Raw genomic sequence first — 15,357 nt, 5'->3', positions numbered from 1 at the left:
CCAGACCCACGGAAGCAGCCTTCAACAAATAGAGTGAGGTATTGCATTGGGCAAATGAGTTACAAAAGGCTTATGTAAAGTGCTCAAAAGCAAACACATTATTTTGAAGACTAAGGTGTACTTGAACCAAGCTATAGGGTTTGCTTCATATACATGTGAGAGCTGGACAGTGAATAAAGAAGACAGAAGGTGAACTGATGCTTTTTAATTACGGGTTTGGTGAAGAATATTGACTGGGCCATGGATGGGCTGAAGAACAAATATCTGTCTTGAAAGAAGCACAGCCACGTGCTCTTTCGAAGTAGAAGATGGCAAGATCTTAGGAAGGACCTGTCTCTGGAGACGGACATCATGCTTGGTGAAGCAGTGGCTCCGCAAAAAGGAGGAAGACACTCGCTGACATGGATTAACACTGTGGCTGCAAAAATGGACATCAACAGCCCTGAGTGTGGTACAGGACCAGGCGGTGCAAAAATGGACTTCAACAGCCCTGAGTGTGGTACAGGACCAGGCGGTGCAAAAATGGACTTCAACAGCCCTGAGTGTGGTACAGGACCAGGCAGTGTTTCATTTTGTTTTGCACAAGGCTACTGAGTCGGAACTGATTCAATGGAATCTCATAACAACAGAGAAATGAAAGCATTCTCACAGTTTCTCTGATTCTCCTTGAGTGAACTTTTCTAGATTTTCTACATTTCCCCCCCTTGTAACATACACATGAATTGAAGAATTCGTATTATCCCCTTTCCTTGTACATTCTTAAAAGGATGTAAAAGCCACATATCATGTTGGTCTTTGACTCCACAAATAATCAAAATAAGCTAAATTTCATTTTAAAGTACCTACAAAATTCAGTGGGTTTCCTAGAATTTCCGTGAAAAGAGCCTTTTTGGAAGAAAGAAATGAGATGGAAAAATAGTTGAGGAAGTGAGAATGTGTTTATAACATCAGCTTTAGCAGAAGTGATAGGAGTACAGTATACAGAATTGGATTGCATGCTTACTCTCGGTATTTTTTCTTCTTTTGTCAGAGGAATCACTAGATTGATCCTAGAGTGAAGAAGAAATATGCATTAGAGATAAAATTTCTACCATGTTCCAGAACCCACCAGAAATCTTTGATTGATTGTTGTCATAAAACAATTTCATTGTTTATACTTACCTGGCAGGGGAGATACCATGATCACGAAGGTGGTTTTCCCAGGGCGAGGCTTATCCATTGCACTCCGGATGTGCTGACCCCTGCGATTTCCCCAAATGTGGGAAACTCGACTGCATAATTTGTGGTAGTGGGGGACTGCGTTCGCGCTCTCCCCTGAGGAAAAAAAAACAAAAAAACAATTTCATTGTTTATTCTAAAGTCTAAAATTCAGGATATAGCCAGAATATTCCAAAATATCCCTTCCTCAAAGGCCCTATTTCTGTGACTGAAAGATACTACATAGTTCTAATAGGCTCCGAGGGGTCATTCGACGGTGGAAACCCCGTGTACTTGGCCAGCTCCTTGTGAAAGGCCTTCAACATGAACTGGAGAGTTACTCAAAGTCTGCCCCAGGGACGATCAGCACTGGCCCCCTTTGGAGGTTTGTTAGAAGAGCAGCCACGCAGGGCCGTCCCGGGGTGTACAGAAGAAGCCCCGGGGTTCAGAGCCGCATTCACATGTGAGAGCATGCCTGAAAAGATGTGTGTTGCACCTCACTCCAGGAATTTCTACTGAGGGATCAAGGAGTGTGTTAGGATAAGCATTTTTAGTTTTTTTATATGCTATTATTATCATTTTATTATTAAAACTATTTTATTATTCTAACTTAATGATTTAAAATTAAGCAAATAGCATTTATTTGAATAATACTATAGTATTAGTTAATGATCACATTGACTGAAGCAGAGACCGGTAATAACTACTGTGGGAACGCAATGCATTTGTTTTAGTTTCTGACATCGATTAGTCTTTGCACAGACTTGGGACAGGAGTTAGTGGATTCCTTAATTAACTGTTAGTCAATTTACAGATGTAGGGAACTATGGCTATTCCCCATCAAACAAACTGTGCTTTTAAACATTTATCCACAAAGGTGACATTAGGGAGATTCTAGAGCATTGCATCTCAAAATGTATCCCCAGTTGAGCAGCATCTGCATCACCTGAAACCTTGTTAAGCATGCAGATGGGTGAGCCTGACCCTGGACATGCTGGATTAGAGGCTCTAGGGACGGGCCCAGGGCTCTGAACGGTAAGGAGCCCTCCACGTGTGCTTGGTGTACACCAACATTGGAGAAGCCCTGGTTCTGATCCATGATTCTAAGAACTGCCAGCACACCATGTAAGGCTTTGTCCTCTAGTGTCTGTGGACACCTCCCTCACTGGCAGGCAGATTTAGCAATCAAATCCGTTCTTCTCATGTCCTCATGGATGAAAAATTAGACATCCTCACTGGATGAGATCAGAACAAAATTATTACAGCAAAATATTTGTGTGGCTATCCAATAAAAAGTACTCTGACAATGTACGAGGGGCCTTCAAGAAGTTTGCTTAAAAATGAACTAAAAGGTAATCGGATCCTCCCCCAATTATTGTGAAGCGCCCTCATATTTCAGAACCATTAGGTAAATAAAACGTTTAATGACTGGCAACAAAGTCATGTTTATTTTGTCCTAAAAGTTAATGAAACTAATAATGTGGTTTACCCAGGTGGATCGTGATTACCTTCTGCAATACCCCAGAACTGATGATTTTTTAATCTCAGCAATAATATAACACAGATATTTTCGTACTAATCTGCTATTCTAGACTGCGTCCCGGAGCATAAAAAGTATCAGCAGAAAACAATTGATGGCCATCCCATCAGTCTCGACCAGAAAACAATCCTAAAGGCCAACAAACAGTCCTTGAACTAACCACAAGCTTTTCTTTGTTGTTGTGTTGTGATTTTTGTGGGGGTTTTTTTTGTCATTGATTTTTGTTGTTGTTTTGTTTTCTTGCTTGATTTTGCTCTGTCTTGTTTTTGTGCATGTTATTATCTCCGCAGGTCTGTCTAAATAAGATAGGCTGGATGAACAATCTGGAGGAGAAAATGGGTCCAAGAGTGCTGGGAGAACATGGGAGAGGGGGAGGTGGGGGGTGGTGGTGGTGTTAACAAACCCAGGGACAAGGGAACAAAAGTGATCCAAATCGGTGGTGAGGAGGATGTAGGAGGCCTGGTAGGGCGTGATCAAGGGTAAGGTAACCAAGAGGAATTACTGTAACCCAAATGAAGGCTGAGCATGATAGTGGGACAAGAGGAAAGTAAAAGGAAATAGAGGAAAGAGCTAGGAGGCAAAGGGTATTATAGAGGTCTAAATAAAGGCATGTACATATGTAAATATATTTAGATATGAGGATGGGGAAATAGATTTATGTGCATATATTTATTGGTTTAGTATTATGATAGCAGATGGACCTTGGCCTCCACTCAAGCACTCCCTCAATGCAAGATTACTTTGTTCTATTAAACTGGCATTCCGTGATGCTCACCCTCACCACACGATCACTGAAGACAAAGTGGGTGCATAAGCAAATGTGGTAAAGAAAGCTGATGGTGCCCGGCTGTCAAAAGATATAGCATCTGGAGTCTCAAAGACTTGAAGGTAAACAAGTGGCCATCTAGCTCAGAAGCAGAACAACCCACATGGAAGAAGCCCACCAGCCTGTGTGATCACAAGGTATCGAAGGGATCAGGTATCAGGCATCAAAGAACAAAAACTCATATCATTGTGAATGAGGGGGAGTGTGGGGTGTGGACCCAAAGCCCATCTCTAGGCAACTGGACATCCCCTTTGGGAAGGGTTGCGGAGAGGAGACGAGCCTGAGTGTGCAGTGTAGCAACAATGAAACATACAACTTTCCTCTAGTTTCTAAATGCTTCCTCCCACTATCATGATCCCAATTCTACCTTACAAATCTGGTTAGACTAGAGGATGTACACTGGTACACATGGGGAACTGGAAACACAGATAATCCAGGACAGACGATCCCTTCAGGACCAGTGGTGAGAATGGCGATACCGGGAGGGTGGAAGGAGGATGGGGTAGAGAGGGGAAACCGATTACAGAGTTCTACATATAACCTCCTCCCTGGGGGATTGACAACAGGAAAGTGGGTGAATGGAGACATCGTACAGTGTAAGATATGACAAAATAATTTATAAATTATCAAGGGTTTGTGGGGAGGGATGGGGGAAGGGAGGGGAGCTGATGCCAGGGTCTTACATGGAGATGGGGTGTTTTGAGAATGATGAGGGTAATGAATGTACAAATGTACTTTATACAATTGATGTATGTATGGATTGTGATAAGAGTTGTATGAGCCTCCAATAAAATGATTAAAAAAACAATTGATGGTGTCTGAATAAAGTTTATAGTTCAGTTGGTAGTAATGTACAATTGTTTGTTTCCTAGCTTTTGAAGAAACAAACAAAACGTGTACCCCTCCCTCCCACCCTCCCTCACTGCCATCAAGTGGATTCAGACCCGTAGTGACCCCATAGGACAGATGAGACCTGCCCTTGTGGGTTTCAGAGAGTGTAACGCTACAAGAGTAGAAAACCTCTTTCTCCTCCACAGTGGCTCATGCTTTTAAATTGCTGACCTTGTGGGTTAGTGGTCCGACGTGTAACCAGGGAGCCACCAGGCCTCTCAATGTACCATGGAGATATGACAGGTTAACTTTTGAGGAAACTGACTGAAGGGTACAGGGGAATGATCTATTATTTTTGTGACTTCTTTGAAAATCTAAAATTATTCCAAAAATAAATGTGATTTACAGAACATCTCTTCTCAGAATTAGTTAAGACCTGACCCTAAACAAAACCCTACAAGTATTACCAGGTAAGCGAAGTAAAAGCTACTCTGTGCCAACTCACGCTGCTCATTTAGTTAAACCAACGCTGGTTACGTCTGTTTTGTTGGGAGACCAGTAAAGCTACTAACAAATCACAAAGCGCATTTGCTAAATATATGGAGATGGAGCAATTAAGACGGAGAAGGCGCCTCCTTTATGCTCCATTCCTTGACTTTTATGCAGAGTTTCTACTTTGTGCGGGGTGATATGTTGTTTTAATCATAATCCTCAAATCTTTTCCTGGGTGACTGTTCCCATCCGCCCCCGCCCTCCTCCAGAGCTTAGCTCTCTCTGACTGACTGACTGACTCACCTGTGCTACCTGTAATTACATTGAAAAAGTTAATCAGAACAGTTCCAGGAACTAAAGTCAAAATCAAGTATTCAAGTAAGGTTTGCATAAAGTGTCTAACATGAATAGACTTGTCAAAATGCAGTTTGTCAGAGGCAACCAGAAGACCACAATTTAAACCATCTGTATGAAATACACCCAGTCTAAGAGGTGAATAGTTCATGGTGAAGTTACCAGACCCCCTCCTTTCCTGCTTTTTATATTATGTTTTGTTTTTAAAGGTAACCAAAAATCACAAGTGCTGTTTTGCGTGGCTGTTGCTGTGTCTTGAGAAATTCAGAAAAAGAACCATTTCTCTCTGACCTCCTTCTGTCGAATGGATATGACCTAAAAGCCCAAACTACTTGAAATGCCAAGAATTATGATAGAGCTAACCTTTAGGACTCTCGAAGTGTTTCAATGTATTAGCTCAGTCCTTCTAAAATCTCTGTAAAGGAGCTACAAAGGTAGAAATTATCACCATTTTCCAAGTAGGAAGACACAAATTTAAAGAGATCAAAAAGTGCCCCCTTGAGACTCAACTACAAATTGTATTTCTTAGGCCATTGCCTGCTCCATTTGTTGTGTGGCATGCCCTTCGATAGCTATTACTTGAAGTAAACTATTAAACGAAAACAACTTCATCTCTCTCTCTCTTTCTTGATTGTGGTGTAGGTCCAGGAACAAATAATGGAATATAATAGTGGAGCCTCTAAAAGAGGCGGATGCATGTCTGAGTAGTGAACGTAAGAGCAATGTTTGTTTTTTCACTTACAAATATTTTAATTAACTTTTTATTGCAGATACAGAAAGGCTGGATACAATTTGGCAGAATGAATTTAAGAGTGTGTGTAAGTCTGAGTAGCACAGATGGTTAGGCACTTGACTACTTTCTCAGTGTTTCAAACTTACCTGGAGAATCCTAGGAAGACAAACCTGGCAATCTGCTTCTAAGAGGCCAGAGTCACGGAAACCGAATGCCGAGTTCTGCTCTGCAAACGGGGAGTCCCCACGAGTTGTCCTCTACTCAAAGACAGCTCGTCTATCTAGGGGCCCTGACAGGCCAGTGTAAATGCATCCACGGGTGGCAGGCGTGAGATGGAACTGGAGGAAGACAGTGCTTTGGAGGCTGTAAGGATTTAGATCTTCCTCCTAGGTGTAGTTCATACTAAGCCACTCAAAGATTGTCAACAGGGCATTAAAGGTTTTGGATGTTTCTCCCAGGGGTAGTTCATAGTAAGCCATTAAAGACTTGTCAAATCTTGATTTGAGAGAGCTTCTGATCGTGGTGTGTGAAGACTTGAAGAACAGAATCAGGCAATTGAAGGTACTAAAATGTTTACTTTGGTCACTAAACACTGTCTTCAAATGTGCCGAAACCACTTCCCTTCCAGTCCCTTACTGACACCTCTGGCAGACGTCATAGCTTCGAAATCACTTTCTGTTATTATAAATCCAATCTCGTCTACTTACAAATCCAATCTTGTAGCCAACTTAAAATCTTCTCCATTCCTTCTCTCTTCCACAATTTAGCCGTGGCCCGAGGTCTGAGGGGTGTCCTGGGAAGTGGGTTCCAAGTATGGCCTATTTCTTGTTCTTTTCTATCTATTCCTGATATTCTCTTTGGGCGGTGCAGCTGACATGGAGTATTGGGGAAAAGTAGCAAATGTCTTCCCCTTAGTTGGAGCTTCTGTGGATATACTTTGCTTAACAGGCATCCAAATGATGCCTCTGTATAATGAGTCATATGTTTATTCTTTTTGTTTGTTTGTATTGAAAAAGTTTATTTTTAGCATTTGCCGGCTGGACTCAGTTTAGATGATTCCGATTTTGTTAACAACCGCTAAAGCATCATAGTCAGGAACCAGTTGAACATAATGCCTTCTTCTCACTGTCAGGCCTGATCAAGGTGTTGACCTTGGCTATGTCAGTGTCAGAGAGCTGCTTCACAGCCTGTTGGTGCTTGTTGGCCTTGACTTCCACAATGAGCAAAAGTGGGCCATCTTTGATCTTCATGGTGGACTCTGCGGTCAGGGGAACTTGGTGACGGCACAGTGGTCAAGCTTGTTCCTCCTGGGGGCGCTCTTCTGAGGTCTTTGATGTCTAAGTCCCAGGGTCTTGGTCACCAGAAGGTGGGTGGCATGTGAATCTTCTTCTTTTTGTGTTTGTGTGGCTGTCGATGCCTTTCAGCATGGCCTTCTTGGCCTTTAACACCCTTGCTTTGGCTTCCATCTTGGGAGGATCAGGGACTTCCTTCTTTGCCTTCAACACCATCTTCACAAAAAGCTGTTCATTTTTTAGGGGGCTCTGCAAGGACCTCTCTTCTGCACAGTTCCTTGATGTTGAAGGGGCAGCTTCTTCTGATACCCTACTTTTGCAGTATGTCCCAGAGCCTTTTGGCACTGGGGTACTCTTGTCTGCTGTGTAGGCCTCTGGGGAAGGTACTAGCAATGCAGCTCATGCCTGGCTTTCTTCATGGAAACCCAAGATTCTTGCTACCTCTCCTTGTCTGCAATACTTGTTTTCTCCTTGGTCAAGTTGGTGATAAGAGACCATCATGTCTAGTGTCTAAGTAGTTGTGCATACTAGAAGTGAAAAGCTTCGGGCCCCTTCTTGCAAACATTTCTGGTCTCTGCAAGTAATTTAATTTTGAAAACACAGAGACTAATTTATTTTCCTGAATAGATTGATGAAGAGGGAGATCCAGTGAGGATTTCCAGATTCTGACTTGAAAAACAGAGGCAGGGAAAAGGCAACAGAGGATCCGATTGTTATGGTGGAGAGGAGGCTTGATTTTGAATATTTTAAATGTGAGATCCTCGCTGATGTCTAACTGGAGTTACCAAAAACATAGTTGATTTGTGCCTGGAAACCAAAGACATTTAAGCTAGAGGTACAAATTTAAAAGGCATTGTTATGTAGATAAAATGTGAAGAATTCTATGTGCATAGAACCAGTGGTGGGATTAAAATAATTTAACAACCAGTTTGCTGCCCTAATGACCAGTTTAAGTATTAAAAACAATATACTGAAAGATAGTTTATTATCTCATACAAGAATGATAGTATATAAAATTCTTATAAGAGTTTTAAAATAGGAATGAAAAAATATTAACTATCTGACCAAAAAGTAAAATGGTTTTATAAGATATTTCCATAGTGCTTCTAGATTGGCATCCTCACTTGCAATATTCTTTGCTTTTACCTGAGCATCATCCGCTGTGTGATTTATCCTTAACCATCTTTTCACTATAGAAATAGGATACCATGCCTTTAGAATTAGACTATTGCCAATTAGACAATCGTCACTGTGTTTGATATATTAGAAACAGGCGACTTCTCTTCCCTGAACATGTATGTTCCTCTTTGGAAAACCCTTTTCTGCTTCCATGACCCTTACGACCTTGCGACAATTGTCCTGACGATGTGTTAGCTCTTTGAACACTTTCAGGAATTGCATTATTCACTCCACATACCTCGTGGGAATGTGGGGAATAATATAAAGCTGAACGAATGACAGCATGTCACCTTCGGGTTGTTTGGCACCTTTTCTCTTTACTGAAATAACAAGTGCAAGGGAATAAAAATGTAGTCTTTCATAAAAAGTTTAATGAGTTTTATGAAATGAGTAAGTAAATATTACAAGGATAGTTCCATGTAGGTTTTATGCCTATGGGAGGAATAAATATTACTGTGGGCACTTAGAATATGCTGTTGTTCAGATGAACATTAAAAAAGAACGTTACGTTTGTGAATTCCATGTTGGGTGACTGCTCAGCTGCCCACTCGAGAGAGAACCTTGATTACAAGTGCGATTTTAACAACCAATTCGCCAAACTCAACAGCAAATTAGGTATCTGTTCTGCCGGACTGGTGGGAAGCAGCTGAATGCCAACACTGATTATAACCTCCTGTTGTCCTTAGGTGCCATCGAGCCGATCCTGACTCATAGCTATGCTATGCACAACCGAATGAAACATTGCTTGTACCAACCTCACAAATGTTCATACATTTCAGCTCATTCTTTAAGCCACTGTGTCAATCCATCTTGTCAGAGCCTTCTTCATTGTCATTGTGCCTCTACTTTACCAAGCATGATGTCCTTCTCCATGGACTGGTCTCTTCTGACAACATGCCCAAAGTAAGGGAGACGACGTCTCTTCATCATTGCCTCCAAGGAACCTTGGTAGTTCTTGTGGCAATCCCGGCACTTTCAATCTCCATCACCAGCACCGTAACTCAACCAGTTAGTTGAAAAAAATCACCAGTCCTGAATCAGAACCATAGCGTATGGTGTCCTTATGCATCCTTAGTCAACATATACTAAGCAAGAATGGCAGAAATAAGTTTGGATTTCCAAGCATCTTTGTATGTACACAAAGTAACAATTTGGAAATACAAAAACAAGCTTATAACAGATATTATACAACATTAATTAAGTCATCAGGAAAACCAGTTTCTGATGGCACCAATTTCAACTGGACTTACAGGCTTAGGTGAGAGGATAAAATAATTATGTTTTGTTAGCAAAAGTTTCAGAGTAACTGAGTTGAGATGTTCTAATTAGTAAACTTTGTAACACTGATCCCAGCAAATAAGCAAGAGTCGTGAATTAACGAGGATCATTAATTAGTTCTAATTCTCCAAGCTGGGTGGGGAAAATTGCTTACACAGAGTTCAAGATTGAGAAAAGAACTAACAAAAAGACAGTCTTCTCCCACACTCAGACCTTGCACCCGAGTATCCAGTAGCCATCCCCGTTGTTGGGCGTTCACCCAATTCAGGGTACCCTCGTGTGCCAGCATAGAACTGTGCTCCACAAGGTATTGTGTGTGTGTGTGTGTGTGTGTGTGTGTGTGTGTGTGTGTGTGTGTGTTGGAAGCAGATTACCAGGCCTTTCTTCTGCGATGCCTCTGAGTGGACTTGAACTTAGCGGGGAAGCACCTTAACCATGTGCAGGACCCTGTAGGAAACTACACTTCTAATTAGTCACTCTACATTTGCAAGTAAATAACCCATAATAAGTTATAAATTTATAAATTATCAAGGGATTATGAAGGACGGAAGGTGGAGAAGGGAGGGGGAAAGTCAGGACCTGATACCAAGGGCTCAAGTAGAAAGCAAATGTTTTGAGAATGATGAGGGCAACACATGTACAAATGTGCTTGACACAATGGATAGATGGATGGATGGATTGTGATAAGGGTTGCATGATCCCCCAATAAAATGATTTCAAAACAAAACAAAATAAAAACCAAGCAGATAATCCATTTTGCTCACATGTGATCACTCTCTAGTTTTTAATATCCTGTGTGAGCAAGTATGTTCAGCGTTGCTGGGTGGGTTTGGAATTGTGGTTTTCTTATTTTCTCCATCAATTTGGCAGTTCCTTAAGGATTTTTCTACTGTTGTAGTTTTAAATGGTTTCTTGTGTCATGATAATTAATTCGCCAAATGTACAGGACCCTACTGTAATGAAAATAAAGTTGTGTTTATATATAGTCCATCATTATAGTTCTCACTTATATTATTTTAATAACCAAAAAAATTGTGGTAGTGTGGTAGGGAGTACATTTTACTATAATAATAATAGCAACCAACATTTCTTTAGTGCTTCTTATGTGGCCAGGAGCAATAAAGTTTCAGAAAGAATTGGTGCGTTTGAATTACCGTGTGGATGGAGAACATGCCAGAGGAGCAAACCAGTCTGTTTTGGGGGAAGTATAACCAGAATTTTCCTTAGAAACGAGGCTGGAAAGACTTCATCTCAGGTCCTTCGGTCCTGTTATCAAGAGGAGCCGGTCCCTGGAGGAGAGCACGATGCTTGGTGGAAGAAGCAGAGGAACAGAGGAGGACCCTTAATGAGATGAACTGACACAGATGCTGCGCCAATAGACTCAAACATCACATTGTGAATATGGCACATGTGTTCGTCTGGGTAAACTAGGGAAACAAGTCCACGGAAACGCACATATGTATAAGAGGGAGTTTTATATAAAGGGTAAGTGTATATTCAGGAAGCATCCCAATCCAGTGCTGTCCAAGCCCATAAGTTCAACATTAGCCCATATATCCGACACCAGACTACAAAGTCCTCCTCAATCTCACAAACCACACGCAGTGACGCCGACTGCAGGAGGAAAGCCGAATCAGTGAACATGTAAGCATCTCGGCGCTGGCACAGGTCTCCACATGGCTGCTCCAGCACCCAGGGCAGCATTGGGTAGGTCCACGTGGCTTCTCCTCTGGGATGTCTTGCAGGAAGTGAGCCTTGCCGCCTAAAGCAAGGAACTGGCTAACCTGGTCTGAAAGCAAGACACCCGAGAACTTGAAAGGTGAGGCTCACCGAGCCATTTATCTCTCCGCCCTTCAATTAACCCCACATGGGTTTATTGGCCAGGTTGGCACAATAAACCTTAACTCTCTCAGCACAGGACCAGGTAATGTTGTTTTGCTTTTTTCCTATTGTACATAGGGTCACTAGGAATTGAATGAACTCAATAGCACCTAACAACAACAAAAAAAATGTGTCAAGCAATGTTTTAAGTGTTTTGTATCTCTTACTCATTTAATCCTCTCAATAACCAAATGTATTGACTACTTTTCCAATCTCACTGCCATCCTGCTGTTCTCTAGTTTGACTCATAATGACTCTACAGGACAGAGTAGAACTGCCCCTGTGGGTTTCTGACACCTGTAATTCTTTATGGGAGTAGAAATTTTCATCTTTCTTCCGGGGAGTGGCTGGTGGTTTCAAACTGCTGACCTTGCAGTTAGCAGCCCCACACATAACCCACTATGCCACCAGGGCTCATTTGAGTACTATTAGAGGCCACAGAGTTATAGGCCAGTTGCTGAGGCACAAGGATGTTGACTGCTCTGCCCAGAGTCACCCCGCCACAGCCAGGATCCACACCCAGGCAAACAGAGAGCATGTTCCAGGAGCTACAAGTCCTGTGGCATTATGGGAACACAGGTGCAGGGAAGGAAGAGTATTAACAATGACGCCAGAGGGTAGGCCGAGACTCAAAGAATATGAAGGAATTTGGATTGGGTGTTTTGTTTTTTAGATGGAATGACATGATGAATTTAATGTCCAGATATATTGAACTCCAACTTTTCTCAACTCATTATACCACTTGAGCAATGGATAAATATGTAGTCATATCCTTGGTTCAGAAGAGCAAACGTGAAATTTATATGTATTGAAAATGGGTGTCTAGTGGACATGTATTGTTTAAGCCAGCCCTGAATCTATCATACACACCCAGTTATAATTATTATTATTATTTGTAATAGCACCTTGATTTTTCTTCCAATTTCCTACAACTGTAGAACAAGTTGTCTTCTCCTCCTTAGCTGGAAGTTGGTCAAGATAGCTCAGCAAGGCTTCCCTGGCTGCTCCAGGAAGCTAAATGTTATGATGGGTGACTCAAGAATGGGAAATGCTTAGAGATGACCTGGTATCAGAACCAGGAAGGGTAGCTGTGGACTTGCTATTACACAGTTACCTCGACCTGTCTTTTCTGAAGCTAAGAGTTCCTACACGTCCTGTGATTCCCTGAACTTCCCAAAACCTTCTAGAGCGAATATCATATTTGCTTGAGGTAATAGAGGTTTGTTTTTTCTCAAAATAGGTCCAGCTTACTTCCAAGCCAGCCACCATAATTGATAACACTTTCTGGGAGTATGATGTGCGTACATTGTACCTGCTAAAATGACCTGGAGACTGGGCACTAAGGCTGTGTTCTTCCCAGCCTAGAGCAGAGGAGTAGGCAGTTTGTTTTCCCGCCTGGAGTCTTGCTGCCACCCCTTGTGATGGCAAGAGGCAGGCTCAGGTTTGCCTTGCTCTGCCAACCTCTTCTCTCCATCCTTCAGTGACAAACTCGGGCCTCAAGCCATCTCTTTTCATTTGTGACAGTGTTTTTCCACTTCATATTTCTGGCCAAGAAAATCTTTCCATGTAGCACTTCTTTTCTTTACTTCACAAAAGGCTCTCGGTTCTCCTATGGCCTTGGCAGGATAATGGGAAGACTCTTTCCTCCGTGCCTCAAACATCCTTACGAGGCAGCCCAGAGATAGCAGGAGGACGAAGATACAACAAAAACAAGCTAGTATTTCAGAATATCCCGGTGTTTTAATAACCAAGTCAGATACCCATCAACATACCCTTATCATACTGTTTTTAGCCTATTCGCTTCCTCGATAAACCCTACAATCATGAAAATTGTCTGTAAGTGCTGGGTGGCCATGACAATGAATTAGGAGACTCAACACAGTGAAGTAGAGTTCTGTGGGAGGGAGGGCCGGTGTCAGAATAAGGTGAAGAAGGAAGTTAGGGGATGGGGGCACGTCTGACCTCTGCCTTGTGGTGATCATCCTTGCTCAAATGTGGTGTATTACATAATCTGGGGCCCACTTGAGACTAATAAGAGTGTAGGGGTGGAGTTTAGCCTGTCAATCCGGTCACTGCTTGATGACCTCATTTGGAGGCGCTAAGGAGATAAATAACTCGCTGGAGGTGGGACACACACACACCCTGCTTTGATTCCCTGCAAGACATTCCTACGCTAGAGCCTTGGAGCTGGAGGACCCACATGGAGACCCCTGCAAGTGCTGAGATGCCTCCACAGGCCTGTGATCTTCCTGTATTTGGCATCATCGCATGTGCTGCATGGGTCTGAAGAGGACTTTACAGACTGGTATCGGACATATGGGCTAATATGGGACTTAGGGACTTGATCTAGACTGGGCTGGGATGTTTTCTTACTATGCAATTATTCGTGTATATAAAGTTCTTTCTTATACACATACGAGTGTCTATGAATTTGTTTCTCTCATCAACCCAGACTAACGTGTGGAGTAGAATTCTCCAGCTCCGTATAGAAATCTGATGCCAGAGGAAGTCAGATAGGGTCTCCATGCCGTTTACGCAGATCACCCAGCAATACGGGACGCTTGTATCAATTTACACTCCCGTCGGCTGTGACAGATATTTATTTCCTAAACCCTTGTCAGCAATAATGTTGACTATGTATATTGTTTTTTAATCCATTGAAATCTGAAGTATTAGAAAATACCTTATTGTAGTTTTGATAATTATATGTTTATTTGTGAATTTGTGTCACTTGCATTGATTATGTTCCTGGGCACACTGTGGTTCTACATAGTCAGTGCAATTCCAGCAATGGCGACGCAGGCTTTCGATAGTGAACAACGGTTACGCATTTCTCAAGCCATCTAAACGAGCTATCAGAGGCCGCAGTTCCTGTCTTCTTTCCCGGCTTCTCTCCTGCAAGGGCTCCTGCATGCTTTCATGGAATACTGAGTCTTGATGGAGGAATGGGTAAGTCACTGCGTACAGTTCTGTTCTGATACACATGTACGTGACAGCAACTGGTTTTCATGATCATCCTCAGGATGGAGGGGCTTATATCCTGGACTACACAAGGCCCTTCTCTGGACTTTGCACAACACTCATGCCTATTTAGATTCTAGTTAATGTTTCCATGTTATTTTATTTTGTGTTATTTACTTTTACTCATACATCCCTGGTAGTCTTTGAAAGCTTTGGTTTGGCTCCAGCTATTTGGATATGAAGATAGCCAATAGCAATCCAAACGGTTCTGTGCTTGAGAGTAATTGCAAACCAAGCCTGCTTTCTTCCTTTTAGTAGAGATTTGCTTTCTAAGGGGAGGCGACACTGAGCTGAAGGCAGCATTATTTGTGCTAGCAAATGTTCTGTGCTAATGACATTTTATTATTTTTAAAATCATTTTATTAGAGGCACATACAACTCATTACACTCCATCCATACATCAATTGTGTAAAGCACATTTGTACATTCATTGGCCTCGTCATTCTCAAAACATTTCCTCTCCACTTAAGCCCCTGGCATCAGCTCCTCATGCTAATGACATTTTAATATTATACTTTTTTTGGTCTTTTGCTTCCTGCTATACCAATAATTCCTCTTTTTTTTTCATCCAGTCTGCTTCACCGCGGAGCCTGAAGGGTGGTGTCATTCATGATGGCATTCATTGCTTTAATCATTTCCAGTTTCTGCTGCCCGTGTTTGCATACTAGCTCCAGCTCCTTGATGTTACAGGGGATCTTCCCTCTTTACTGCTCATCCTCGTCACTGAACTTCT

At 42.1% G+C, this 15,357-nt stretch overlaps 1 non-coding gene across 1 annotated transcript; it reads left to right on the top strand.

The window, feature by feature from the left end:
• Positions 1-1,153: 1,153 nt before the first annotated feature.
• On the top strand, positions 1,154-1,317 carry LOC142437974 (U1 spliceosomal RNA). Its single transcript, XR_012782469.1, has one exon. It is a non-coding gene; the product is annotated as a U1 spliceosomal RNA (small nuclear RNA).
• Positions 1,318-15,357: the final 14,040 nt, after the last annotated feature.

This window comes from Tenrec ecaudatus, chromosome 1 (genome assembly GCF_050624435.1).
Source record: "Tenrec ecaudatus isolate mTenEca1 chromosome 1, mTenEca1.hap1, whole genome shotgun sequence".
NCBI classification, from domain to species: Eukaryota; Metazoa; Chordata; class Mammalia; order Afrosoricida; family Tenrecidae; genus Tenrec; species Tenrec ecaudatus.
Note: the sequence above shows the minus strand (reverse complement) of the source record. Positions and strands in the feature narration are given on the sequence as shown.